This window comes from Erinaceus europaeus, chromosome 2 (genome assembly GCF_950295315.1).
Source record: "Erinaceus europaeus chromosome 2, mEriEur2.1, whole genome shotgun sequence".
Taxonomy (NCBI): Eukaryota; Metazoa; Chordata; class Mammalia; order Eulipotyphla; family Erinaceidae; genus Erinaceus; species Erinaceus europaeus.
In genome coordinates, this window is record NC_080163.1 from 54,090,738 (window position 1) to 54,118,577 (window position 27,840).

Sequence of the window (27,840 nt, forward strand, 5' to 3'; positions counted from 1 at the left end):
TATCCCAGTATTGGATTATACTTTAATTCGTGGAATTTTCTCTTAGTGGGTGATTGGTTTGGTATGGTTGTCATAACAAAATAATAAAGACTGAGTGACTTAGATAACACACATCTACTTTCTCACAGTTCTGAAGTCTAGAAGTCCAAAATCAAGGTGCCAACAAGTCATTTCTGGTGAGGTTTTCTTCTTGGCCTGCTGATGACAGCCTTTCTGCTGTGTCCTTACATGGCCTTTCCCCTGTACATGTATATTCCTGATATCTCTTCTTTTTATATAAACATCAGTCATCTAATCATGCTGACTTGAGTACTATTCTTATGCCATCATTTAGCTTTAATGACTTCTGTTAAGATTTAGTCTTCAAATATATTCAGATTCAGGGGCTGGAGCTTCTTCTTGGGAGGGGGGATACAAATCATTCCATAACAGATTGTTTCCAACTTTTTTGATAGTGCACAATTATTCCCCTAGGATCTAATTCTAAACAAGCATAATTGAAGGTATACTATTTTAAAGATTGATGGGAATCGCCAAGTTGCTCTGAATTTCTGTTAGACTATGAAAATAAAAGGACCATCATTTTAAAGAACAATACTCATGTGTAAGATTTTTTAACCCTGAACTAAACCTCAGCTCTATTATCGCTTGAACATAATAGAGTTCGTTTCAAATACCAGATCACTGAAAGCCAGTTTAGTATATGTTCCTGTGGTCCCATGAGACTTTTTGGTCATGCCTGGGATGGTGTGTCAGTGGCTAAAGTGCTAGACTTACAGACATAAAGTCTAGAGTTCATTCTCTGGCATTGTATGTGCCAGAGTGATGATGATCTGGTTCTGGGGCTCTCTCTCTCTCGCTCTCTCTTTCTTTCTCTCTCTCTCTTTCCCTCTCCCCCCCTTTCCCTCTCTCCATCCCTCTTACTCTCTCTCATTAAATAAACAAATCTTTCTTATATTTACTGATTTTTTTTTAATTCTGGGGCATGGAGGAGCATTTTGTAAAGAAGACAAAACAAAAGCAAACAAACAAACAAAAAAACCCCAGAAGATCCTGGATTGATACCTTCCCTTAGTATCTTCCTTGCCTTTGTTGCCTTTTCAGTTCATCACACTGTGGCAATGAGAAGAAAACACCCAGGTTATCTCATTGACAAACAGTAATACAGAGGCCAGGAAGAAGAGCAATCCTACTGGTTAATTTGGGAGCAGCTCTGAGGCTATCTTCTCTAGCTTCCTACTAAGACAACAGAGTTGAAGGAGAGTCTGTCCCTAGTCAGCATTCTCTCCATAAATATTCAGTTCTGCTATCTCCAGCTGGGGTCAGGTTACTACTACAGACCTCTGCATATCCTAGAAGCACTGCAAGGAATCCAGTTCAGAATTATTGCCTCCTCTTCATTATTGCCCTTTGTCTCCTGAGTCTCAGTAGGGAGAATGATTTAATTTGGTAGAGGAGAAGAATCTCACATTGAAACAGAGAGAAGGTGGGTTGTTTCATACAAGGAACAGAGTTTGTTATATGTCACTAACACTGTTTCTGGACTAGAGAAGTGGTTTAATGCACTCGGCACTTTGAGGCTTTAATGCAGCTTTGTTAAGTGGGAAAATATCATATGGAAGATACCAGGAGGAAGAAACACTGCATGTATATGAGCAAAGTCATTGAAAAGCAAATAATGTGTATTTTTTTGTACATATAAGGCTTTGGGTCCACTCCCAAGACAGATATATACATGTATATATCACCAACAGCTGGTTATACTTAACATTTTTACCATTACATTTTACCTCATTTATGTCCAACAAAGCATTAAAATGAATTATTACCAACCAATAGTGGAATGGAAAACATTTAGCGATCCACCAGCTGTATGGCCTCAGGAAAAGATGCCACTTCTTAAGTTTCAGTCTCCTTCCATAGTATATCAGAATATTAATGCCAGTGTAGCAGACGCATTATCAGGTATAATGAGATGGCATGCACAGCACCTGATATAGTACAGAGTATATAGGATTCAGGCATAAAAAAAGAGATTTCCTTCCACTACTGGGGCAAAGAAGAAGACTGCACATTCTTCAAGAGCCTTTCAATCTAAATGTGGAGATAGAATGAAAACATCTGAAACAAGGAGAGCAATTATGCAATACACAGTGTGCTAGTGATCACAAGTATGGTAGGAATTTAGACAAGGAATGATCTGAGTATAGTGGACTACTCTGCCAATGAAAGATTCATCAAATTGTTTGGTCTCATATTCAGGGCATACTGGCTATCTAGAATATGTAACATGAAGAAGCAAATTGAGGAAAGAGGATGTTGAAAGGAGGGCCAGGCATAGTATAGCAAAGATAAATTAATAGCAGGGACATTGAATAAATTTAAGTAAACGTGATAAATTAAACTCTTCAACTGCTCTATAATTAGAGCGTATAATTTTATATGGAAATAGAAAGTCATGCTTAGGGTTAGGGTTATTGCAGAATGACTAAGGATTATACTATAACTATGTCCTGAAGAGATACTAACAGATGGCAATAATGGCTTATTAAAATTCATTTTGGGGGGGCCAGGTGGTAGCACATCTGGTTGAGCGTACATGTTACAATGTACAAGGACCCAGGTTTGAGCCCCCGGTCCTCACCTGCAGGGGGAAAGCTTTACAAGTGGTAAAGCAGTGTTATTGCAGGTGTCTTTTTTCCTCTCTATCACCCCCTTCCCTCACAATTTCTGGCTGTCTCTATACAATAAATAAAGATAATTTTTTAAAAAATCATTTTGTAAATTACGAAGTAGATCCATGAATATAACCAGTTCCTCAGACTTTTCAAAAGAAATGATTCCAATATTGATTTACATAGCCATTGGAAGACAGAAGACAGAATATCGAGATAGCTCTGCCTTTTTTTTCTATTGAAATAATAGTATAGTTACTCTGGGTTGCTAGACATAATAATATACCTTTACCTGTGATATGTTACAGATTTACAACAGGAAAGATGGCTTTGCTAGTTTATATTTGGCTTAATTCCTGGGATTTCTATTTCCTATATATTATGATGGATAATTACTTTAATTCATTTTTAAAGTAAAATAACTTACCTTAATTTCGAAAAAATATATATGAGGGGGCCAGGCGGTGGCACACCAGGTTAAGCTCACATAAGTAAGAAGCACACACAAGGATCCCGGTTCAAGTCTCAGGCTCCCCACCTGCAGAGGGGTCGCTTCACAAGTGGTGAAGCAGGTCTGCAGGTGTCTACCTTTTTCTCTCCCTTTCTATTTTCCCCTCCCCTCTCAATATCTCTCTGTCCTATCCAAAAAAGACTGGGAAAAAAAATGGCCACAGGAGCAGTGGATTCGTAGTGCAGGCACTGAGTCCCATCGATAATACTGGAGGCAAAATAAATAAATATTAAAAAATATATATGACTTTCCTCTTCCTGCTTAACAGCTATCAGAAACTTTCCAGAATGTCCAGGAAAAAGCAAATGTAAATGAACTTCTCTTTTCCCTTTTGTTGCCCTTGCTGTTTATTGTTGTTGTTGTTATTGTTGTTATTGCTGTCGCTGTTGTTGGATAGGACAGAGAGAAATGGAGAGGGGAGGGGAAGACAGAGATGGTGAGAGAAAGACACCTGCAGACCTGCTTCACCGCTTGTGAAGTGACTCCCCTCCAGTTGGGGAATCGGGGGCTCCAACTGGGATCCTTACCGATCCTTGCACTTGGTGCCATGTGTGCTTATCCCACTGCACTACCGCCAGGCTCCCATAAATGGACTTTTTTTTAATGTTGCTTGTATCACTAGCTAAATAATATGTGTTCATGGAAAAAATTCGCAGAAACACTAGTCAAGCAAAAAAAAAAAACTCACCTATAATTATTGCTATTTAAATAGTACCGATATTTTCATATAGATATAGATATATCTAGAGAGAGAGAGAGAGAGAGAGAGTGGAAGGGGAGTGAGTAGAGGGAAGTGAGAGGGAGGGAAGAGGAAAGAGAGACCAAAGAATAGCACTGCTTTACTACTTGTGAAGCTTCCCACCCCAAGGTCTTTTGTATTGTACATATGTGAACATATTTTTTAACAGAAAATGTGTTCTTAAAATCTACTTTTCACAAATATACTCTAAACATCTTCCCATGCCATTAAAATATTTGAAATTTCTCATAGTATTTAAATGTGGTCAGTAATGTTCTTTCACCCTATTTTCACTATATTTAACAACTCCCGTCAACTCAATGAAGCTTTACATCCTGTAGTTCAATATTACAAACCTAAAGTTTAAATTAATACGCAATGTTTAGTCATATAAAATCCCTTCACCTCTTCTTTGGATTCAGGTATGCTTTTCAGATAGTGTTTCCTAACTGATTTTCTCCTTCTCTGCTTGCCTTGCCTTGTTTCCCTAGAGAAGATTGTAGGCTAATGGAAGAAATGTCAGATTCATAAATAATTATAATCACTACTATGGATAAATGAAAAGACTGGATTTCAAAAAAGGCTTTCATCTCAGTTTTCAAATATGTAAAAGCAAAGGAGTTAAGCAGCTCTTCTGTGCATTATTTTGTGTGTGTGTGTGTGTGTGTGTGTGTGTGTGTGTGTGTGTGTGTGTGTTCCTTTTAAGGGGAACCAGAAGAAAATTAAAAGAGGTGGCATCTTTTATCTACCTTTTTACAGAATACAAAAAAAAATCATGAATGGACAGAATACCTGCTCAAACCAATATAGTGAGTCAATAAGTGAAGAAAGATTCTTTGTCTTCATTGTTATTCACACTTCTATTAAAATCTCACATAATTGACTTCCAGCATGGCCTCTAAAGGGATATCTAATAAGCAACTTTCCAAATATATAAAAGCCCACATTCCTGGGACAGAAAAGCTTTCACTGTGGAATTCTAGTTAGCATACATTCATAAGGTTAAGTGAAAGTGTCCTTACTAAAATCCAGTATAAACTTTAAATAATCAGAAAAGTCAGTAATTCTGTCAGTCAGCCACTCACTTTGTGCCTGAACAGCAACACAACACTTATGGATGCCCTATCTTGGTTAAAGCCCCCGCCCCAAAATGGGGGAGGGGGGCAAACTCACTATACCCATTACATACCTGTTTAGATGTGTGGGTTTAATCATCTGTTTGCCAAACTAAAATATTCCCCCACCACCACCACACACACACACACCTCTTTTTCTCTCTCTTTTTCTCTGACAGAACTGTGACATGCAGGTAGAGTCATAAACATAGAACTTTCTACTTGAGAAAGTCCTTCTCATAGATAATTTAGCCCAAGATTCCTTTACTTAAAGGCAAGTAAAAAAGTTAAAAGATTTGTAAGGCTTTTATAGGTTTCTGCCTCAGGCATATGATGGATGAGGAGGAGGGAGTCAGGGAGCTAGAGAGAGTTTAGAGTGTCTAATAGGAAGGCTGGAGTACTCTGATGACTAAAGCTCAAATAAGAAAAAAAAAAAACACCAATGCAAAGACAAGGGAATCAAAATCAATACGTTTATTAAATACTCAGTGACCCTTTTCCCTTTAGACTTATGCTTTTCCTCACTTTCTGGGTTTTTTTTTTTTTTTTTAGTATTAAATAATGAAAGAGTCCCTGTACTGCAACTGAAATCAATGTATCTAACATGTTTCCCAATACTCACTATGCATATGCTCTCATTAGATTCACACGCTAGAAAGGGTTCAAAGGAAAAAAAAAAACTTTAAAAAGCCATTCATAACTCCCTCCTCAGGAGTTAACAGTTACTCTGAACATTCATTCAGTCTTACAGGCTATTTTCTAATATATCCAGAGTGATAAAGTTTCAAGCGCTTGGAAACACACAGCATAAGAAGCGTTCCTGGTACAAAGTGAGTTATTGTTGTAGTTTTGCTTTGCTTTACTTTAAAAAAAATGTACATTTATTTTCTGAACAAATAGTCCTTTATGCCTTGATGTGTAATTTTTTTTCTCCTTTTACTCTAAAGCAAAGCAGATTACAATGTCCCTGTCCCTCCCCCACTCTCACACAAGGAAACTAAATACCTGTGTCTTCAGGTTTTTTCCTACATTTATACTATGTGTTTGATTTATGTACCTTACCTACACTTTGTATGGATTTTTCACATATTGGATGTCCAATTTGCAAATATTATTGTCTTCTGATAAAGTATCAGAACAGTATCTATGTTCCCTAGCATATTTTAGTGCTTATATACGTTAATATTGGGACTGAGTCTTACTCAACTTTGTAGGTTCTCCACCCTCTACTCCTCCACACAACATACCTAATCTATGAGAGTTCATCGTAGGTGTTAGAATTATTTTTAAAACATTTTTTTTCTGTGGGTTGGGAGACAGCATCGTGGTTATGCAAAGGATTTTCATACCTGAGGTTCCAAATTCAGTACCCCTTATAACCATAAGCCAGAGCAGAGTAGTGTTCAGGAAGGAAGGAAGGAAGGAAGGAAGGAAGGAAGGAAGGGAGGAAGGGAGGAAGGGAGGGAGGGAGGGAGGGAGGGAGGGAGGGAGGAAGGAAGGAAGGAAGGAAGGAAGGAAGGAAGGAAGGAAGGAAGGAAGGAAGGGGAAAGAAGAAATAAAGAGGGGGGAGAGAAGGAAGCTCAGGTGGATATTGTGCTGCTTTGCCATGATTGTGGCCCATGTTCAAGGCCAGTCCTCACTGTACTGAAGGAAGTTTTGGCACTGTAGTCTTTTTCATTTCTTCTCTCTGCCTCTCTGTCTCTATCTAAAATAAGAAGAAAGGAAGAAAGAAAAAAAAAAGAAAAAAAACTTACTCTGTATTAAAATAAAAACCACAAGGTCAAGTGAGATGGCTCATCTGGGAGTGTGTTTGCATGGCCTTGTGAAAAACTGGGGATCAAACCTGGCAGCCTTGACAATGAGGAAACCTTCACTGCTGTGGTGTCTCTCTCCCTTCTGCCTCTCCATCTCTATGTCAAAAAATTAGCCAGTCATAAATAAATGATATGTAATGTAAATAAATAATATCAATAAAAAGTAAATGCTACAAATTGAAGAATAATCACTTGTTCTTGGTATGAATAATATTTTAAAGCTCTATTTTTATTCATAATGTTCAAAAATATCTCTGATTCTCCACTGAATCAGTTTACAAATGAAGATTTTTCTCTTTAAGAAGATGAGCATTACAGTAATTAAATAAGACAAAAACTAGAGATCTTGAGAGTCACTGCTGAGAAGAGTTTGTCAGAGTAGCATTAAAACATACAATTTAAGGAGCTAGGCTGGGGCACACCTGGTTAAGCACACACATTACAGTGTGCAAGGACCCAGATTCAAGTCCCTAGTCCCCACCTGTAGGGGAAACCTTCACAAGTGATGAAACAGGGCTGCAGGTGTCTCTCTGTCTCTCCCCCTCTCTACCTCTTCCTCCCCTCTCAATTTCTCTAGTCTTTGATATCAAACAACAAATAAATAAAAACATAATTTAAAAATCATACAATTTAATGTGTAACATTGCAACTTTGTAATATACAACAACAGGAAATAATGGTCATCCTTCATCATCACCACCAGGATCATTACTTAGATACAGCTGTGGAAAGATTTCACTTCATCTAAACTACAGAGGTCCAAAAAAAGGTAGGAAAGCTCTCTTGATGTGGATAAGTGTGCCTTCATCTCAAAAACAAGATTAGAATTGGGCGGGGGGGAATCATACATATTTTTAATTTTCTCAACTAAATCCTTCTTTCAAAATTAAAAAAATTAACTATTATAATAGAACAGAATTGAAAAATGAAAGCTTACTCTAACAACTGTGAACTAAAATTGATTTAAAAAAAAAGACATTGGGAGTCGGGCAGTAGCGCAGCTGGTTAAGCGCGCATGATGCAAAGCGCAAGGACCGGGGTAAGGATCCCGGTTCATGTCCCCAGCTCCCTACCTGCAGGGGAGTCACTTCACAGGCAGTGAAGCAGGTCTGCAGGTGTCTGTCTTTCTCTCCCCCTCTCTGTCTTCCCCTCTTCTCTCCATTTCTCTCTGTGCTGTCCAACAACAATAACATCAATAATAACAACAATAAAACAACAAGGGCTACCAAAGGGAATAAATATCTAAAAAAAGACACTAAGTGAAAGTTGAATATTATATATTGTTTACAATAGATATTTTGGTGCACAGCATACCACAGGGTTTTCACTTTATTCTGTATCTTTTCCTCAAAAATTTTAGAATAGTCACTGGTATTTTTTGTAGAAAGCCTGAATCTTCTCCTTCTGGCCTCTTTGCCTTTGTAATTTGGATCACCAGAACAGTGTGGTTGTCTATATAAAGTAATCTGGAATTTGATCCAGAGTGAGAAAAATGTCCATCTCCCAAGTTCTGCAGAATCACTGTAGAAAGTTAAATACTTTGTTTTATGACTATTTGGAAATTTGGAGGGGCAAGGCGGTGGTGCACCTGTTCAAGTACACACATTACATGCCACAAGCCCCTTGGTCCCCACCTGCAGGAGGAAATTTCACAAATGGTGAAGCAAGGCTGCAGGTGTCTCTCGGTCTCTTTCCCTCTCTATCTCTCCCTCTGATCTCCATTTCTCTCTGTCTCTATCCAATCATAAATAAATAAATAAAAACTTGTACAAAGTCACATACATTTAAAAAAGAGAAATTCTGATAAAAATCTTTCATTGTAAAATATTCATATTTTCCTAATCAAGTAAAAAAGTGTTTTAGTATATTTGACAATCAGAACACCAATAAAGAAAGTTTTCATAGTCAACACCCAAAATGTCTTCATATGTATGTATTTTAGAGAGAAGCAGAGACAGAGTGAAAGTGCATAGCACTGAAACTTCCTTCAATGCAGTGGGAGCTGGGCTCAAACCTGAGTGGCACACATGGCAAAGCAGCACACTACCCAACTGAGCAAGCTATTTTGCTGACACCATATTAATATTTTGACTAACATTATTTTGATACATTTAACATATTTTAATCTGTTAAAAGAAAAAAAAACATGTGCATGAGGGCCAGGTGGTGGCACAGCTGGTTGAGTGCACGTTACCATGCGTAAGGACCCAGGTTCAAACCCCAGTACACCACCTACAGAGGAAAGCAATGCTGCAGATCTCTCTCTCTTTTTTTTTATTGTTGTTGTAGTTATTATTGTTATTGTTATTGATGTCCTTGTTATATAGGAGAGAGAAATGGAGAGAGGAGGGGAAGACAGAGAGGTAAAGAGAAAGATAGACATCTGCAGACCTGCTTCACCGACTGTCAAGTGACCCCACCCATAAGTGGGGAGCCGGGTCTTGAACGAGGATCCTTACACCGGTCCTTGCTCTTAGTGCCAAGTGTGCTTAACCCACTGCAGCTATTGCCTGACTCCCTCTAGCTCTAGCTCTAGCTCTCTCATACACACCCTTATACCTCCCCTTCCCCTTTCAATATATCTGTCTCTATCCAAAATAAATGTATAAAATATTGATGTGTTATGATTGTGAAAATCTTCCCTTTGCACAAAATTAGGATTACTTAAATTCTATCTTTTTATGCTTTTCAAAAATTATCTATTTATTTTATTGAAATCTGTACTGTGAGAAAGAGATCAGAATGCTGCTCAGCTCAGGCTTGTGGTGGTATCAGGAATTGAAACTAGAACCTAAGAATGCTAGACATGGAAGTTTAATGCACATGGAAGTCTAATATCTTTTCATTTTCAACCTTTTATCTTTTTTTATACTTAAAAGGTTAATGTCGTTGTAGCATACATGATTGAATGTGTGAAGCCCTGGGTTTGGTTATCACCACACACACACAGAAATACACACACAGTTTACATAGATTCCTACATCAATAAGACTTTTTCTACAATATAGGTTTTGAACAGCTCCCTTGTATTTCAGTTATAATTTAGCATGTATGCCCGACCTAAATACACAAATAAACAATTAACGACTGCAATCTTTTCTCATCCCAATCTATTCCTTTCAAAAACATTTTTATTTATTAATAAAAAAAGAAAAAAGAAACAAATCCAAGCCTGCAAGAATTTCGCAGCAAGCAAATTATAATAACACAAAAATGTAATGTTCACAAAATTTAGTTCAGACATTTTTGCTACAGTCTATTTTAACTTGGATATTTTTTCCAGAAACAAAACTATTCTCTAATCTCTTTAGAGAAAAAGAAAAGGTTCACAGCTAACAGAACTGTGGAAAATGCAGCAAATTTGTTTTTATTGTTTGAATAATATAGGAGGGAAAACTGGGTAATCTTTCATGAGAATATATATAATGTGTTTTAAGTTTTTTGTTTTAAAAAGAGACTCCCAGATTACATTATACAAAATACATAAAACACATGCATGATTTCTTTTTTTTTTTTTTTTTTTTGATATTTATTTTATGTATTTATTCCCTTTTGTTGCCCTTGTTGCTTTATTGTTGTAGTTATTATTGTTGTTGTCGTCGTTGTTGGCTAGGACAGAGAGAAATGGAGAGAGGAGGGGAAGACAGAGAGGAGGAGAGAAAGATAGACACCTGCAGACCTGCTTCACCACCTGTGAAGCGACTCCCCTGCAGGTGGGGAGCCGGGGTTCGAACCGGGATCCTTATGCCGGTCCTTGTGCTTTGCGCCACCTGCGCTTAACCCGCTGCGCTACAGCCCGACTCCCCACATGCATGATTTCTTATTAGATACTTAAAAAATCTCTAAATGGTTTATTTTAGGAATAAGACTCATTTGGTTTCTATTTTCTCTCTTCACTTAGGAAACTGTGATTATGAAGACTTGGTTCGTGAATGCCAATTTTAGCATAATGGTGCTAATATTTAGCAAGAATTGTGTCTTGATTAATATTTAACAACAAAAATATCATTGAATATATATATTTTCCTTTATATGCATTTACTTTAGCTTTCAAGAGTACAATAAGTTATCACAAGAGGAATATGGTTTACTTTATTAGTTAAGAATAGCTTTAGAGGGGGAGTCCGGCGGTAGCGCCAGCGGTTCAGCTGTTTAAGCGCACGTGGCATGAAGCCTAAGGACCAAGCATTAGGATCCCGGTTCCAGCCCCCGTCTGCAGGTGTCTATCTCTCCCCATCTCTGTCTTCCCCTCCTCTCTCCATTTCTTTCTGTTCTATCTAACAACGACGACATTAATAACAGCAACAATAACTACAACAAAAGGTCAACAAAAAGGAAAATAAATAAATATTTTTTAAAAAAGAATAACTTTAGAGTTAGACTCAAGTTCAGAATCTGGTTCTATCCTCTATTAGTTGGATAATCTTGAGTATTGGTTAAATTGTTTTATTTCTTTTTTTAATATTTATTTTATTTATTCCCTTTTGTTGCCCTTGTTGTTTTACTGTTGTAGTTTTTATTGTTCTTGTTCTTGGATAGAACAAAAAAGAGAAAAATGGAGAGAAGGGGGAAGACAAAGAGGGGGAGAGAAAGATAGACACCTGCAGACCTGCTTCACCACTTGTGAAGCGACTCCCCTGCAGGTGGGGAGCCAGGGCTTGAACCAGGATCCTTATGCCCGACCTTGTGCTTTGTGCCACCTGCGCTTATCCCACTGCACTACAGCCCGACTCCCAAACTGCTTTATTTCAATTTAATTATTAATACTTTAACTCAGGCACTCATAAAATTAGGATACTATTACTTTCTTCAGAGAATGTTGGTTCAGGGTATTCTATGACATTAGTGCAACATTTGGGATCTACACAAAGTTATAGTAAAACAAAAGTAAACAGAGCAATAGCGGGTAACATTTTTATAAAATGTTTCAAAAGAAAATTGTTGCTGTCTTTATATATATAATCATTAACCTGAATTATTCATAAAAGGAGATTGGTATGTTTCATTAATATTAATTTACTAGTGGAAATGTATTACTAAATCAAAAATATCCTAGGAATAAAAACATGAGATGGAATACTGATTCATAACCATACTTGACAACATATACATTAGTCTTTTTGGCCCTTTAACTAGAAGACACTATGTTCATTTCACAAAACTAAAGACTTCTGGTAGGAACTGTAGTGCTACTTATATATTCACTATTAGTGTGACATGAGCCAGTACTCAATTTAAATGTGATCACTTTTCTTTTAAAAATATGTTTCCTTAGGAGAAGGACAAAGAAAAAGACTTGAAAGTTATTTCACATCATGATTCCTTGGAGCTCCATCAAAAATGAGGTGAAGAAAGTGAATTCATCATTCTTAATAGCTGAGTAGTTTTCCATCATTGTGTATATATACTACAACTTTCTTAGCTACTCATCTGTTGTGAAGTGAGATAAGCCAGAATGAGAAGGATGGATAGAGGATGGTCTCACTCATGGATAGAAGTTGAGAAATAAGAACAGAACGGGGGAACACAAAGTAAAACTTGGACTGGCTTTTGGTGTATTGCACCAAAATAAATGTGTCTGGGTGTGGTGTGGGGGAATGCTGATAGGGGGAGACACTGGACAGTCTTCAGGTTCTGGTGTAGGAGGCCCTATGCTGGAAGCAAGAGTATTTTCCAGAAAATTGAGAAATTTTATACATACATCAACAACTATTTACTGTATACCATCAATCTCCCCAATAAAAATAATTGAAAGTGAATAAATGATTTCTATTTTGAACTTATTTCAATGAAACTTCTGTAGTATAGGTGATATTGATAATGATACACATAACTTTTTATTCAACCCACCTACACATGTACACACACTAAAACTTTTACTCTCTGGCTATCTCCACATACAAATATACACCCATTAATTTTATGTGACAAAAAGAATTTGATGAGGATAGCCAACTGCTCTAAATTGCCTTAGTACCTAAGCTAGGTCTTACACTCTAGATCAGATTATATTTCTTTGGCCCTGATTCCTGGTGAATCATTCAGTTATTTGTGGTTGCTGCAAATTATCCTTTGAAATGTCATTGTGATTTTCCAAACACAAGAGCAATAGCATTAAATTTCAAACAGGAAACTAATTTTCATCAGCACTTATGTGCTGGGGTTTTATAAAGAATAACATAATAATAATATAAGGGTTCATTTTCAGCTTCTATATTAAGACCTAGATATTTCCCTAAAGAATTAAGGTCATACTTAACTAAGAAATAAAATGATGTTATAAGATGAAAATGGTCAAAATCCTGACTGACTCAAGACCCAAAGAGTTAATGGGAAGGGGTTGGGCGGTAGTGCAGCAGGATAAGTACACATGGCGGGAAGCCCAAGGACCAGCGTACAGATCCCGGTTCCAGTCCCCAACTCCCCACATGCAGGGGGGTCGCTTGATGAGGGGTGAAGCAGGTCTGCAGGTGTTTATCTTTCTCTCCCCCCTCTGTCTTCCCCTCCTCTCTCCATTTCTCTCTGTCCTGTCCAACAACAACGACAGCAGTAACAACAATAACCACAACAATGGTAAAACAACAAGGGCAACAAAAGAGGAAAAAAAGTAGCCTCCAGGAGCAGTGGATTCATGGTGCAGGGACCAGGCCCCAGCAATAATCCTGGAAGCAAAAAAAAAAAAAAAAGTTAATGTGAATCCACTCGATATAGGGAGAACTCGGGAAGTTGATCTATAACACAATTCCTGTCTGGATGAGAATCACTGGTCTTGCCAAGGTATGCATGCCATTAGAAGAGGTAGACATAGTGATGCCATATTGTCTTATTCTAAGAGAAAGGATATATTCAAAGGACATTTGAAATGCTAACATTCAGCCAGTGAAATAGCTCACTGGGAAAGTGGCTATTCTGTAGTGGGCTAATATAAGCCAGATTCAAGGCCCAGGACACCACATGAAAGTACAATGGCACTGGAGGAATTTCAGTGCTGTGGTCAGTCTTTCTCTTTCTCTTCATCTGAGAAGATCAGCCCATAGCAGTGAAGACTCAGTGTCAACAACAAAACATAAAATTTTAGATAAATACACATATTTATAAACACTCCTGGGAGCTGGATCCAGTCTAGAAGGTCCCGGTTTTTAATCTCTATGCTATATATTTTGTTAAGTCTGACTTCAACTTCTGCTCTAAAACTCAACTAACTGAATGCTTTTTAGCTAAGAAATCTAACCTGTTAGAGCTTCAGCATCCTCTTTCAAAGTAGGTGGAACAATGCTCACTCTACCAGAGCTATTATAAGGACTACAAGATGGACATACATTAAAAAAAAAAAAAAAATGTAAGATACATAATGACCCAAAAAAACTTAGCCTTTTTTCTTTTTTGCTTTTTTCGAAAGCTTAAAAACATCTTCCTGAGTTTTTTCCCCTTCTTCATTTTGTTATTTTTCAAAGCGTACCAGATATGTTATTAGGAGGGTCATCACCATCCGCTATACTCTTTATTTCTAATGATGGTGCAGTGGGGGCTACAAGAAGTGATGGAACCCCAGTGTCTTATAATGGAAGACCATGGCATTTTGGTCATAGGTGAAATGTATTGTCATATATTTTGGGGAGATGAGAAATTTTACCTATAAGATAACAAAAGTCTTATAAAAGCATATTTTCTCAATAAATATAAACTGATATTCAAAGTAATAATCGCTATTGTTTTAGGCATCTGGCTTAAAATACTATAAATTTGGGATTTTGTAGATGCTTTAGATAAATGTTTTAAATTAAACCCCTAATTCCAATTCTTTTTAGTACAGTAAAGAATTATCTGTTCTCCTGGTCTGGGAGGTGGTGGAGTGGATAAGTGACTGGACTCTCAAGCATGAGGTCCTGAGTTCAATCCCTGGCAGCACATGTACCAGAGTGATGTCAGGTTCTTTCTCTCCTTCCTGTCTTTCTTATGAATAAATAAATAAAGTCTTTAAAAAAAGAATCATCTGTTCTCTAAAATATAAAGTTCATCTTATTATGATCAATTGCCTACCAGTTATATTTCTCTTCAAGAGATACAGATCTCGGAAGACGGGCGTTATCGCAGCGGTTTAAGCGCACTAGGCGCAAAGCTCAAGGAACAGCGTAAGATTCCGGTTCCAACCCTGGCTCCCCACCTGCAGGGGAGCCGCTTCACAGGTGTAGAAGCAGGTCTGCAGGTGTCTATATTTCTCTCCCCTTCTCTGTCATCCCCTCCTTTTTCCATTTCTCTCTGTCCTATCCAATAACGATGACAACAACAAAAATAACTACAATAAGACAAGGGCAACAAAAAGGAATAAATAAATAAATATTTTTAAAAAGAGATACAGTTCTCTTAAGAGTGGAAATAATTCTTTCTTCTGTATCTAAGTTATCAGCAAATGATGGAGAAATCCCAATATTTCCAAAGTATCCATTTTCATAATCTGAATTATCTAGGAAATCCATAACAAAACAAATTTGGTATCTATATCTTTCAAACACCAAAAACTTCCTGTGTTGTCAGTGTTAGTTAATAGATTTAACATCTTGTGAGTTCTACTATGAATTTAAGTGTTTTTAAAACAAGATCTCCAGGTTGCTTATTTTATATAAAAATTATTGTCTGCCCATCTGCCCAGCAAGACAGCTCAACTAGATAGTGTGCCTACTTTATTACTAGTACAACCCAGGTTTGAGCCTGGTCTCCATAGCAACACACTGATGCTGTGGCATCTCTGTAAAAAGACTCTCATGCCTGAGGCTCCAAAGTTCCAGTTTCAATCCCCCACACCACCATAAACCAGAGCTGATTAGTCCTCTGGTTAAAAAAAAAAAAAAAAAAAGGTAGCCTTCAGCAGTAAAACCCAAAAACCAAAAATAATTATTGTTAATTGTTTTAACTATTCTTTTAATGGTCTACTGGTATAATGTCAGAAGATTCTAGAATTTATCTAGTAGTATTCTCTTAAAGTCAGTCTTGTTCTTTTCATTCTTACATTATCAAAACTTTTTGTGTGTGTGGACTGGGTAGGTAGTGGCGCACCAGCAAAGCCTACACATTACCATGCACAAGGACCTAGGGTCAAGCCTGTGGTCCCATCTGCAGGTAGAAAGCATTGTACATGGTGAAACAGTGCTGCAGGTGTCCCTTTCTCTCTATCCTCCCTTCCCTCTCAACTTCTCTCAGTCTCTATTCAAAATAAGTAGTATAATAAAGTATAGAAAAACAAAGCAATATTTGCTTTGGCAGATGTGTTCAAATTAGGTGTACTAGGCTTCTTAGTAGTTTATAAGCTTTAAATATGGTAAGGTAAGTATGATAAGACTACAGAGTAAAGACTCAGCTTATTTTTGGAAAGTACCTCTTCACTAAACACTGTACAAAAAGAGCAAGATAAGGAATATGGGTGAGAAACATTGGCTTAGTTTAAACTATTATTGTGGCTATGCTGGATAGCATTTCTCAGGGGAACATTTCCAGTTTGCACAGAAGGCATGATGAAAATATCATCCTTTTTTTTTTTTTCTTAAGCACATGCTCACAAGGTGGTTTTTTTTCTTTTCTTTTTTAAAGTCATGATGATCTAGGCAAATTTCCTTCTTAAAATCATATCAATTAATCGTTTTCTGGCCAGAGTATCAACTTGTCAGATAGGTTTTCTGCATATATTTTGTCAGCAGCTAGACACCAGAAAGAAAAGCTTATTATCCTCATTTAGATGCTAAACAAAGAATAGAACAGACTTTTCCTTCATACTTAAGTTTCACTGTATCAGCAGGTTAGGCATGCAGAGCAATAACTGATGCCAATAGCCTAAAGATATTTCTCATACTTGTCAACTTGACCCTTTTTATATTTTGTTCAAACCTGGCTCCCACTCTATCTCAGCCTCACTCATTTTCTTTTTCTTTTTTTTTCAATTTGTATTTATTTATTGTGGGATAGATACAGAGAGAAATTGAGAACAGAGGGGGAGATAAGAGTAGGAGAGAGACAGAGAGACACCTACAACTCTACTTCACCACTTGTGAAGATTTCTCCCTGCAAGTGGGGACCAGGGTCTTGAACCTGGGTCCTTGCACACTATAGTGTGTGTGCTAAACCAGGTGAGCCAGCACCTTGCCCCAGCCTCACTCATTTTCTACCTAAAAACAAAACAAACAAATAAACAAACAAGAAAGTCAGTTTGGAGCAGTGAAGCCCTGGTGATGGCTATAGACAGATGTGGATGATATAAATTTTAAGGAAGACAAGAAAAACAAGATGTTAAAAATATATTTTCACTGATTCATTGAAGTAATATGACAATTAAGATATGCTTAAGTACATCATCATAAACTGATTTAAAGTTGGCCAGAAATGGTAAGATTACAAGATGCCAACACCATGCTGAGGAAGAATAACGTAAATCTGAAAGAGATTTGCTTTTGTTGTTCAGTCACTGCTGATACATCCACCTGGTGAAATTCCCACTGATTCAAACAGGGATTACACTGATTTGGGCTTAATACTCATTCATTATATGCAGACAAAAGATGAAGGAGGTTAATTTAATACCCATTGAGAGATGCAGTGGTAAGTCAGGATAACAGATCTCATGTTTCCTGAAAATAATGCTTGACTCGAAGGTGCTGTAAATCAAACAGAATCTACCTATATTGTGAAAAAGTATTTAAGATAAAAGTGTAAAGGCCTCCAAGTGGGACAAAAAGCATAGTGAATTATCAAGAAAAATGAATCAAGAAATCAGAAATGTAGCCAAGACATTTCACTGATGCAGAAAGATGCCCAGAAACTACAAAAAAAATTACAAAATTGCGTTCTGTATGTTCAACCAGGTATGCCACCAACTGACCCCTCCTTTTATTTTATTGGTGCTTTAACGATTCACAGTACAGTTCTTGACACGTGCATACAATATATCACCTCTCCATGATAAGCATGTGCATAACACTCTCACTCCCAATGTAGGACCTTTTACATCATCATGCATCTGAATCCCAAATCTTTTAAGACCATGTAGATGAAAAGCTATTGAAGTAGGAAACTTAGCTAGGGTATGAAGTTCAGCTAAGTTTTTTTTAAGGTCCATTCAATACTATAGAAATTTAACTTCAATCCTAAACACAGTAAGAAAAAAAAAAGTATCTTTCCATTAGAAATAGAAACATCATATCCATAAAAAAAAAAAAAAGCACAACAGTCCAACTTTTCCTTCAAACAGATACTTCTGTGTTTTTTTCTGAAACCTCAAGAATATTTAAGATCTTTACCAAGATATTCTCCATAATAGCTTGGAAGGCAGCTATGCTCACCATTATACCACCAATGCCCTTTCTATGGGATCCAGAACCTGTTATATGATTTTACCACATACCAACTTGATCAAGTCTAATCTTTCTAATCCTGTTTCTACTTAAGGTAATTATAATATTAGCTTTGTTGCTATGATAAGAATGCTGAGAATATAAGATAAAATTGAAGAATAAAATTTTTTTTTGGAAATTTAGCTTTTATATTAGCATAAGATACAATGGTGGTACCAATTATGACAAGATCATCTTTTCCATATCTATTTTATATGTGTACATTATATAATCCACAAGGATATAGTACGCCACTAGTATATGCAAATTATGTTAATCATATAAGAAGTGTTTCAGTGGTTGTTGGGCCAAATGATTAAATCATCTTTTTAGAATATTTTTTTCATTTGATAGAATCTTTGTTGGGATGTATATACAAGGGAAATAGCTACTGACATCAAAGTACAAGTCCAGCTTGTTTATCTCAGTAAAAAGAAAAATCACTTTTAAGTTACTTATGTTGAAATTTTCATGACAAACTTGGTCTTTTTTAAGATTCTAAACAGCAAAAACAGAGCATTAATCTTTCCATGAGCCTATGAAAAATATAGCAGTTTTTACTCTCCAGATATTACTAATTATCCCGATAACAGTTAGGTACATAAAACTGAAATATGTACTAAGGCCACTTGAAGAAATCAGAAACGCCAATCATACATTGAGAAATTAGAGAATGCATCTCACTATAATTTAATCAAGTTTACTATAGTTTAAATGCAAGTCAAAGGACTAGGTGATGGCACACCTGGTTAAGTGCAAACATGTTACCATGCACAATGAACAAAGTTCAAGCCCCCAGTCCCCACATGAACAGGAAAAGCTTTACAAATGGTGAAGCAGGTCTGCAGGTGTCTCTCCTTTTACTCCCTCTATCTCCTCCTTTCTCAACTTCTCTATCCTATCAAATAAAAATAATAATAGATATTAAATAAATGAAAGACAAAGTGTTTTCCACTAATATTCCAACAAGAATGGCATTGTCCAGATAGTATTCAGTAAAAGGTAACTTAATAAAATTTGTTTGTTAAGCAGGACAATACTTGCATTTATATTTTTTCCCAGTGCTGGGACTTCAAACATGCATGACACCACTACTCATTGGCCAGCTATTTCACTTTTTTTTATTTCTGACTGAGGTGGTGGTTAGGAAGAGAAGAGGAAGAGGAGAGAGAAAGACTATCTCTCTGCTCCACCATCCATGGAACTCCCAACCCCCATCTCTATGTAGTGCTTCACGTATGTGGTGTAAGAATGTGAACACAGTATTTCACTCATAAGGCTTACATTCTACCAGGTAAACTAAGTCCAGTTACAGAGATGCATTTATTTTTCTACTTTACATAAACTGGGCAACTCTTTAATTATATAGTAGACAGCATCCACTAAATCCCATTTCATTTTTCAAAATTCGCCACACAAAAAAAGAATCATTTTTATATGGCTATTAGACAACACACATCAAAAAGTTGCTGAGGAAGAACTCTTAAGAGGCCAGTGTGGGAAATGTTATGTATGTACAAACAACTGTTTTATTGCCAACTGTAAAGCATTAATCCCCTAATAAAATAAATAAATAAATATAAGAGGGCAGTGCTTAGTTCCCTGCATTCCAATAGGATGGCATATAACTTTCTTTGGGCAAATCAATTGATTGATTTAAAAATATCAAGTTCTGTAACAGAAGGCCTTTATGAAATGGTGTTTTAATGTTTATGTGTAGAAGTTTTTTATATTAAACTACTAAAGAATGCTCTTAATTTGATAAATTATTCCAGAAATGGCCAGATAAGTTCTTGAGAAGGACTCTTTATGACTGGTTGCCCCCCCTCCCCCCCAGAGCCATGCTCTACTGTGGTTTATGGTGGTGCTGAGGACTGAACCTGGGACTTGTAGCTTCAGGCATGGAGGGCTCTTTGCACAACAATTATACTACCTCCCAGCCCATGAGAAGGAATCTTGTACATCATATACATGCAATTCTAGATCATACTTTGAGAAGTTTTGACATAAGAAAAATGCCTCACATCTGGTTACATCAGGAAATTCTACATTATATATTTCTAGGTTTTTTTTTCAATTGTTTGGTTTTCTGAGCTAGGGAGTCACATGTGCAGTTTCACTATTCCAAGCAGCATTTTCATTCAGAGGGAAGAAATATCAAGTCACCAGAGATTCTAGAGATTCTAGTACCATAGCACCTTCCGTGTTGTGTACTGTTGTTCAGACTTGGACCACATACATGGCAATGCAGTCACCCTATCTAGTTAACTATCTCTCCAGCACTGTTATTTTTATGCCTAATCTATAGTTATAAAGTTGACCACTCGCCATATTTTAGATCCCCCTAAATAGTAATAAGCAATGTCCTACTTTATAACCATCAGTAATTTAGAATCAAAATTTCAACTTGCTTTTCCATAAAAAAGATGTTTTCCTCGTTATACTATCTTTAAGAGTTGTATTATTTGTTTCAAGAGAGACAGGGACGAGAAAGAGACAGACAGAGAGAGAGAACACATACACATCACTCTGGCATATGTGGTGCAGGGGATTGAACATGTGACCTTATTCTTGAAATTCAGAGCTCTACCCTATGACACCTCCTGCACATCTCCTTACACTTTTGTTTTTAAAAAGAATTTCGCCTATAGTATTTTAAATATGTTGCTTTTTCATGGTCTCTCAGAAAGAGCCATAAACTCCCAAGTTGTGAAGTCAAAAGTTAGACCTGTATTCCCATCAAGGTCTGAAATGTGTTATGGGTGGTTAATTGTTCAAGACCTATAGTAATTAGATTCTGCTTAAACCTTACCAGCCTCACCAGCTTCACCAATCAAACTTCATCCCAATGAAAGAAAACTCAATACAAAGGAAATAAAACAAACCCCAAGTTATCTGTTTTAATTGAATTAAATGGGGCCAGTTACTATGTATCTTAAATGTTTATGCTTCCTGTAGCTCACCCTGAACTTTTAATCTCTGGAATCCAAAAGTTATCATTTAAATATCTGAGATGCAGCATGCTATAAATATTTTTGCTACATACAAATCCAGTACCTCTTTCCTTGATCTGTTTCGCATAGTTACTATAACTAGGCACATAATAGCATGACTTTACAGAGTTGTGAATCTATATAACATATGACATGCCATGAGCATACTAAAGTCAGTCTTCCCTTTAAGTTGTTGAAGAATCTCCCTATGTATAAATCAAGCACGGTATGTATTCCCAGAGAAATTAAACTAGATGCCTGGTTTAAATGCATGAACATCTTTTCAAATGAAAAGAGGTGGTGTATATAATAAAATGCAAGATTAAAGAAACAAATAAAACCTTTTTTTTTAACATTCCAAAAATTGCTTGTATAAACGTTCCTGTCAGATAGATGGCTGAAATTCATCCACACGATAAATGGAGTATTACTAACATACTTTTACCCAGAAAGATATTTCCAGGTGGTAATAGAGCCATGTACCCTACTCATCTCAGAAATCTTTAAGGTAGTATTCTGAACTACCTTAAAGCCTTGACATCGTGAAAGGTCAAGCAGATGCTAGTAAGGGTTTGTAAACTACAAGTGTCCCCTCATTTCAACTACAAGCCACAAATTATGTTGCTAAGCTTTGTCACTCTTGTTCATTTCATTGTGTAAGAAGGCTAATTTGGAGATGGCTGGATTACTTGGCAAAACCTGTATTTTCAAAACAACCTCACTTTCCTTCTAATCACTTAGAGAAGTAAACCCATAGCACAACATTAGAGAACTTAAAATGGTTCCCGGCTTCCAAAGGTACTAAAGGAATGAATGGCAAATAGCGAAACTATTAAATAAAATAAATGCATGTCACCTTCCAGTGCATCTGTGCTTCCTGGGACACAGACACAACCATGAAAAGGTTGGGACAGAATTTCAAGATAACTGATTTTGTTTCAACATTCATTTAGCCAAGATGCCAGGCACAACATAATGCCACAAACCACCTCCCTTTCCCATCATAAATCTGGAATTTGGTAATCACCTCCTCCCCCAAAGAAAACCTAATTAAAATAAAGAAAAGATGCAGCCTATGAATTTGCATCTAGTACTATGATACAGATTAAATGATACACATCTGTCCTAATTGGCCACAATGAAACTAAGGGCCAATAACAAGAATAAATCTCACATTAATCCAAATGAAGCCAATGAATAATATTACAAACCAGAAGCACAGTTTCAAAAATATGCAATTACTTCCACGCATGCAAGGGCATTTATAACCCATAAAAATTATTGCAAACCACACTCTGCATTTAAATATGTTTTATACATGCAGAATAAATGCTATGTAACATGTGTATATATGATCTGTATATCCTTAGGGAATAATATGTATGTTAACAATCGAATCCATCTACTAAAAATGAAACTCTTAATCCACAAATGCTTTCTGAGCCATTAGAATATGAAACCAGATGCTAAATTCTGAGGATTCCTTTTCTTAGTAATTAAGGAAATAAGCAAAAAAAAAAACTTGTAACTAGGCCAGAAAGCTATGAACACCAAATTTTTTTTTTTTTGAGGAGGCCCAACCCTATCTGTGAAAGCTGCAAATGGAATGATTTCTTTCAATAACATCCATGTCTTGCTAGCATTTTCAGTCGCTGGCTGCTAAGCCTGAAAGGAATAGAACCTAATGTAGCTCTGTCTACATTCGGGTCATTTCAACATAAAATCAGAACACCATTTTTTTTTAAAGCACAAGCTGATGCCTCCTCTATTCCTGGCAACCTTCCCTCTCTCTCCATCTCCATCTCTGTCTCCACATCTTCCTCTCCGACTCTGGAGGAGTCATTGTTCAAGTACAGACCATAAATTAATGCACAGGTCATTTACTAGCAAGCTAAAGCAAGAAGACTGTATAGCTGTCTTCTACTCACCTTGATGAGACCCGAAGATTCTGTTGAAAGGAAGGAGAGATGCAAACTGAATCCATTTTCCTTGAGACCGAGTCAGATGCAGCCCTGGAACCCAACATCAGCAGCGGCTGCTGGGATTTTTCACCCCTCCCTCTCTGGTTGGTGATGGTGCGAACAGGAACCACCCTTCCAGCTCGCTAGAGTATCAGCAATGGAATCGGCAGAAGCAGCGGCATCACCACTTGGCCTCCTCCCTCTCGGAGGATGGGGTGAGCTCAGAAGCAGCCAGGAACTTGCAGCAGACACCTCCTCTGACTCCTCCCCTCCCGCCCCCTCCCCCACGGCCCCACCCCTGCGGCGGTGGAGGCAGCCAGCCCGGCAGCTGCTGGTTGCCATGGCAATGACCAATAGTAAGCGACCAGACTAAGGGGGAGGGGAAAGGAGGGGGGGTGGAAGAACTGAGCCTGCAGAGACTGGAGAGGGGTGAATTTGTGGTGCTGCTCTGTGCTCTGGGTCTCTTCTGTTTCCGGTCACCAGATCTTTAATTTAGACACAGGTAGAGAATCATTGAGTTGTAAATGAAGTCTACACTGGAACGTAGTTAACTGAGCTACCTCTTTCTTTTTTTCATTTTCTATGTTTTTTCCATTAGCTGTGTTAAAATGTAATAAAAAAAGTAATTATAAAAAATGGAGAAATTATGTCGTAATAAGAGGTTATTAGTGTTCCACATACTTTTGTTCTTCATACTATATTTTACTTAATGTTAACTCAGGGTTGTCTAAAAGCAAACTGAGCGGCTGGACTTTGAAATAGAATCATTAAGAGACTATTCGAAATCCTGGTCACTCATCTGTCCTTGGTCTTCTCAGGTGAGTTGCTCGGTCCGCTGTTTGGCCAGTTCCATCTCTGAAGAGTACTTAGAGGTATTTGGTTATCCACTATGGAAACGGAAGTTGGAACAGAAGAAACTAATTCCATAGATATTCCCAATTCTCAATGGCACCACTTGGTAAACATTCCCAAATATTTTTACTGTCAGTCTTCTGGAGTGTTCTATTTACTACTCAAAAATCTGAACCATCTCATAGAAGGTATTTTGAATTTCCCAAGCTTGGTTGTCAGGATGGTAGGTAGGAAAAAGGTAGTGAAATGGACAATGTTGAAGCCTGTTTCCAGCTATAAATTGTAGTTGAAACTACATGCAGGAGTTGTAAAGATTGAGTGAGATAATGCACTAAAAGCACTTGGCATGTGGTAAGTGTACAAAGAATGTCTACTTGTATGCTACTGGTAATAGCAGGACCTTAATCCAAGAAAATAATTTCAGACTGGGGGGGTGGGAGGGTAGGTAGGTGAGAAAATAATGCATGATAATTGAGATGACAGCATGATGACAGGGAAGCCCTAATAAATAATCTTCAATAATATAAATCCAATTGCAACGAAGAGTAAAATAAAAATAAACCAATGGGATTATAACAAATTAAAAAGTTTCCACACAGCAAAAGAAACCACCATCCAAACAAAGAGACCCCTTGTAGAATGGAAGATCTTCACATGCCATACATCAGACAGAAGGCTAATAACCAAAATATAGAAAGAGCTCACCAAACTCAGGAACAAAAAAGCAAATGACCCCATCCAAAAAATGGGGAGATGATTTAACAGAATATTCACTAAAGACAAGATCCAAAAAGCCAACAGACATATGAAAAAAAAAAATGCTCCAAGTCACTGGTTGTCAGAGAAATGCAAATAAAGACAATAATGAGATATCACTTCACTCCTGTGAGAATGTCATACATCAGAAAAGGTAGCAGCAACAAATACTGGAGAGGTTGTGGGGACAAAGGAACCCTCCTGCACTGCTGGTAGGAATGTCAATTGGTCCAATCCCTGTGGAGAGCAGTCTGGAGAACGCATAGAAGGCTAGAAGTGGACCTACCCTATGGCCCACCAATTCTTTTTCTGAGGATATATCCTAAGGAATCAAACACCCATCCAAAAAGATGTGTGTACACCTATGTTCTTAGCATCACAATTTGTAATAGCCAAAGCCTGGAAGCAACCCAGGTGTCCAACAACAGATGAGTGGCTGAGAAAGTTGTGGTATACATACACAATGGAATACTACTCAGCTATTAAAAATGATGAATTCACTTTCTTTGCCTCATCTTGGATGGAGCTTGAATAAATCATGTTAAGAGAAATAAACCAGAAAGAGAAGGATGTGTATGGATGATCTCACTCAGAGACAGAAATTATGAAAAAAGAACAGAAGAAGAAATACAAAGCAGAACTTCAACTATGTTTGGTGTATTGTACCAACATAAAGTTCTCTGGGGTGGCGGTGGATAGGGGAGAGGGCTTTCATGTCCTGGTGCAGGATGGTGAAGGAGGACCAGGCTGGGGGTTAGAGTGTTTTGCAGAAAACAGGAATTTTGCACATGTGCCAACAACTATATTCACTGCTGCCTGTTAACTATTACTCCCGATATAAAAATACAAAGTTGTCTAAAACTGAGGGTGTTGGCAGCTTCTAAATGGCAGAGCCAAATTAAAACTCTGACTCTTTTGTATGGCTGGGGAGACAGCATAATGGTTATGCAAAAGACTGTCTTGCCTAAGGATCTGAGGTCCCAGGTTCAATCTTCAGCACTACCATAAGCCAGAACTGAGCAATATTCTGGTCTCTTTCTCTTTCACTAAAAATAAGTAAACATTTTGACTCTTCTTCTAAGTATTCCAATTATCTACACTCCACAGAGTGGTGATGCTCTTGATTCTTAATCCAGAGGGTAATTTACAAGTTCTGATGGAATTAGAGTTTCAGAAACAGCAGCCTAAGCTGAATTTCTAGTGCCAGTATTTCCAATAGATATGATATGAGACATGTTAAATAGTTCTTCTTAACTTGTGTTCCTTCATCTGTGTAAAGGCAGTGATTATAAAGCTACAGAGAGTCACTTAGAGAATTAACTGGGGTGGTGATCATAGAGCATTAGCCTGATGTTTATCACATAGTGAGTGCTCAATAAATGTTTGTTATAACTTTTCTGTCATGCAGTCTTGAGTAGACCTTTATTCCTACATGTAGTCACTGGACCTTATTCTAACAAAATTACTTGCAGATAACTAGGTTACCTTGCAAAATAACTTGCAAGTAACCACCTGGTTGAGGAAAGAATTGCAGTTCAGCTTCAGCGCATGGCATTCATTTGCATCTTCTCAAGGGAAAACCTACCCCCTACTCTGTGCAGCCAGTAGTCCCTGTCTCCCACAGGAGCCTGCAGAACCACACACAGACTATACACAATTTCTCATCAGCTTCACTTATGCTTAATTGTAGTTATGTAACACAAAGAAAGACAACTGTAGTAATCTCACCTGTTGTATGTATTTTATTTATAAAAGGAAACACTGACAAAACCATAGGATAAGAGGGGTACAACTCCACACAGTTCCTACCACTAGATCTCTGTATCCCATCCCCTCCCCTGACAGCTTTCCTATTCTTTAACCCTCTGGGAGTATGGACCCAAGGTCATTGTGGGATGCAGAAGGTGGAAGGTCTGGCTTCTATAATTGCTTCCCTGCTGACCATGGGCATTGACAGGTTGATCCAAACTCCCAGACTGCCTCTCTCTTTCCATAGTGGGACAGGGTTCTAGGGACTCAGAGCTCCAGGACACATTAGTGGATTGTCTATCTAAGGAAGTCTGTTTGGCATCATGCTAGCATCTGGAACCTGGTGGCTGAAAAGAGAGTTAACATGTAAAGCCAAACAAGTTGTTAACTAAACATGAACTTAAAGGCTGAGTAGTGCAGATGAAAAGTTAGCGGGAGGTCTCCGTTTTGTAGATAACTAGTAGGCATATTTTAGTTATATTCCAAAGGGCCTGTGGCTATACTAGTTTTTTTGTTTGTTTGTTTGTTTTTTGTTTTTTCCCTGAGCCTGAAATCTGATATGCAGGTAGATCCTAGTTATTGACATGGGGAAATGATGTCATGGCTGGAAAAAGGACCAGAAAGCTGGATCAGGAAAGAGAGTAGCTCCCAAATATGGGAAAGGTGTATAAATATTGTTGACTGTAATCCCCATCAGTATGATCTAATCTGGTCTGTTTTGTTGTTCCTGATAGAGATGACCAGTAACTATGGAGAGAGGGATTTATTTGAGGTCTAGGCCCATCATGTCTGTTTGGGAATCTCAGGGCTCCCCGAATAGGGCCCCAGCTGATGGGGTGGCCTGATAGTGACTAAAGAGTCATTGTTAAAGTATGCCAGTCTCTTGCCCTTATTCAGCTTTTGCAGTCCTTGTTTTGATAAGGATAGCTTGGGTGTGAGTGAGGGAAAAATGACAGGAAATAGGTAAAGAGGGTATCTAAGTCTAAGTAGACACTATTTCATTATGAACTTCATACTGACTCACTCTAGACTACTGTGTACTTTTGCTTTCAGGTATATATTTTGCCCTAATTTATGGATACATGTGAACATATGCCCTATCTCATGGGACCTAGTCTATATCTAGGTTTTGGGACTTTGTTAGGACGTGAACCTCCTGGAATGGAATTAGAGAATCCTTTGAAAGGAAAGGTCTCACCTGAGTAATGAGGCTGAAGGGTTGACATTCCATGCCTGAAGTCTCTGGACACAGTCTGAAGTGAAGCATGCTGAGGTGGTACTCTTTGCGTTGATTAGG

The 27,840-nt window shown here is 37.6% G+C and overlaps 1 protein-coding gene across 3 annotated transcripts in view; it reads right to left on the reverse strand.

The window, feature by feature from the left end:
- JAKMIP2 (janus kinase and microtubule interacting protein 2) overlaps positions 1–23,425 on the reverse strand; it is a 201,066-nt gene extending 177,641 nt beyond the window's left edge. For all 3 annotated transcript variants that reach the window (XM_007516367.3, XM_007516366.3, XM_060180556.1), the window contains exon 1: positions 23,154–23,425. The gene's annotated coding sequence lies outside the window, so the exon portion shown is untranslated. The remainder of the gene's footprint in view (positions 1–23,153) is intronic.
- Positions 23,426–27,840: the final 4,415 nt, after the last annotated feature.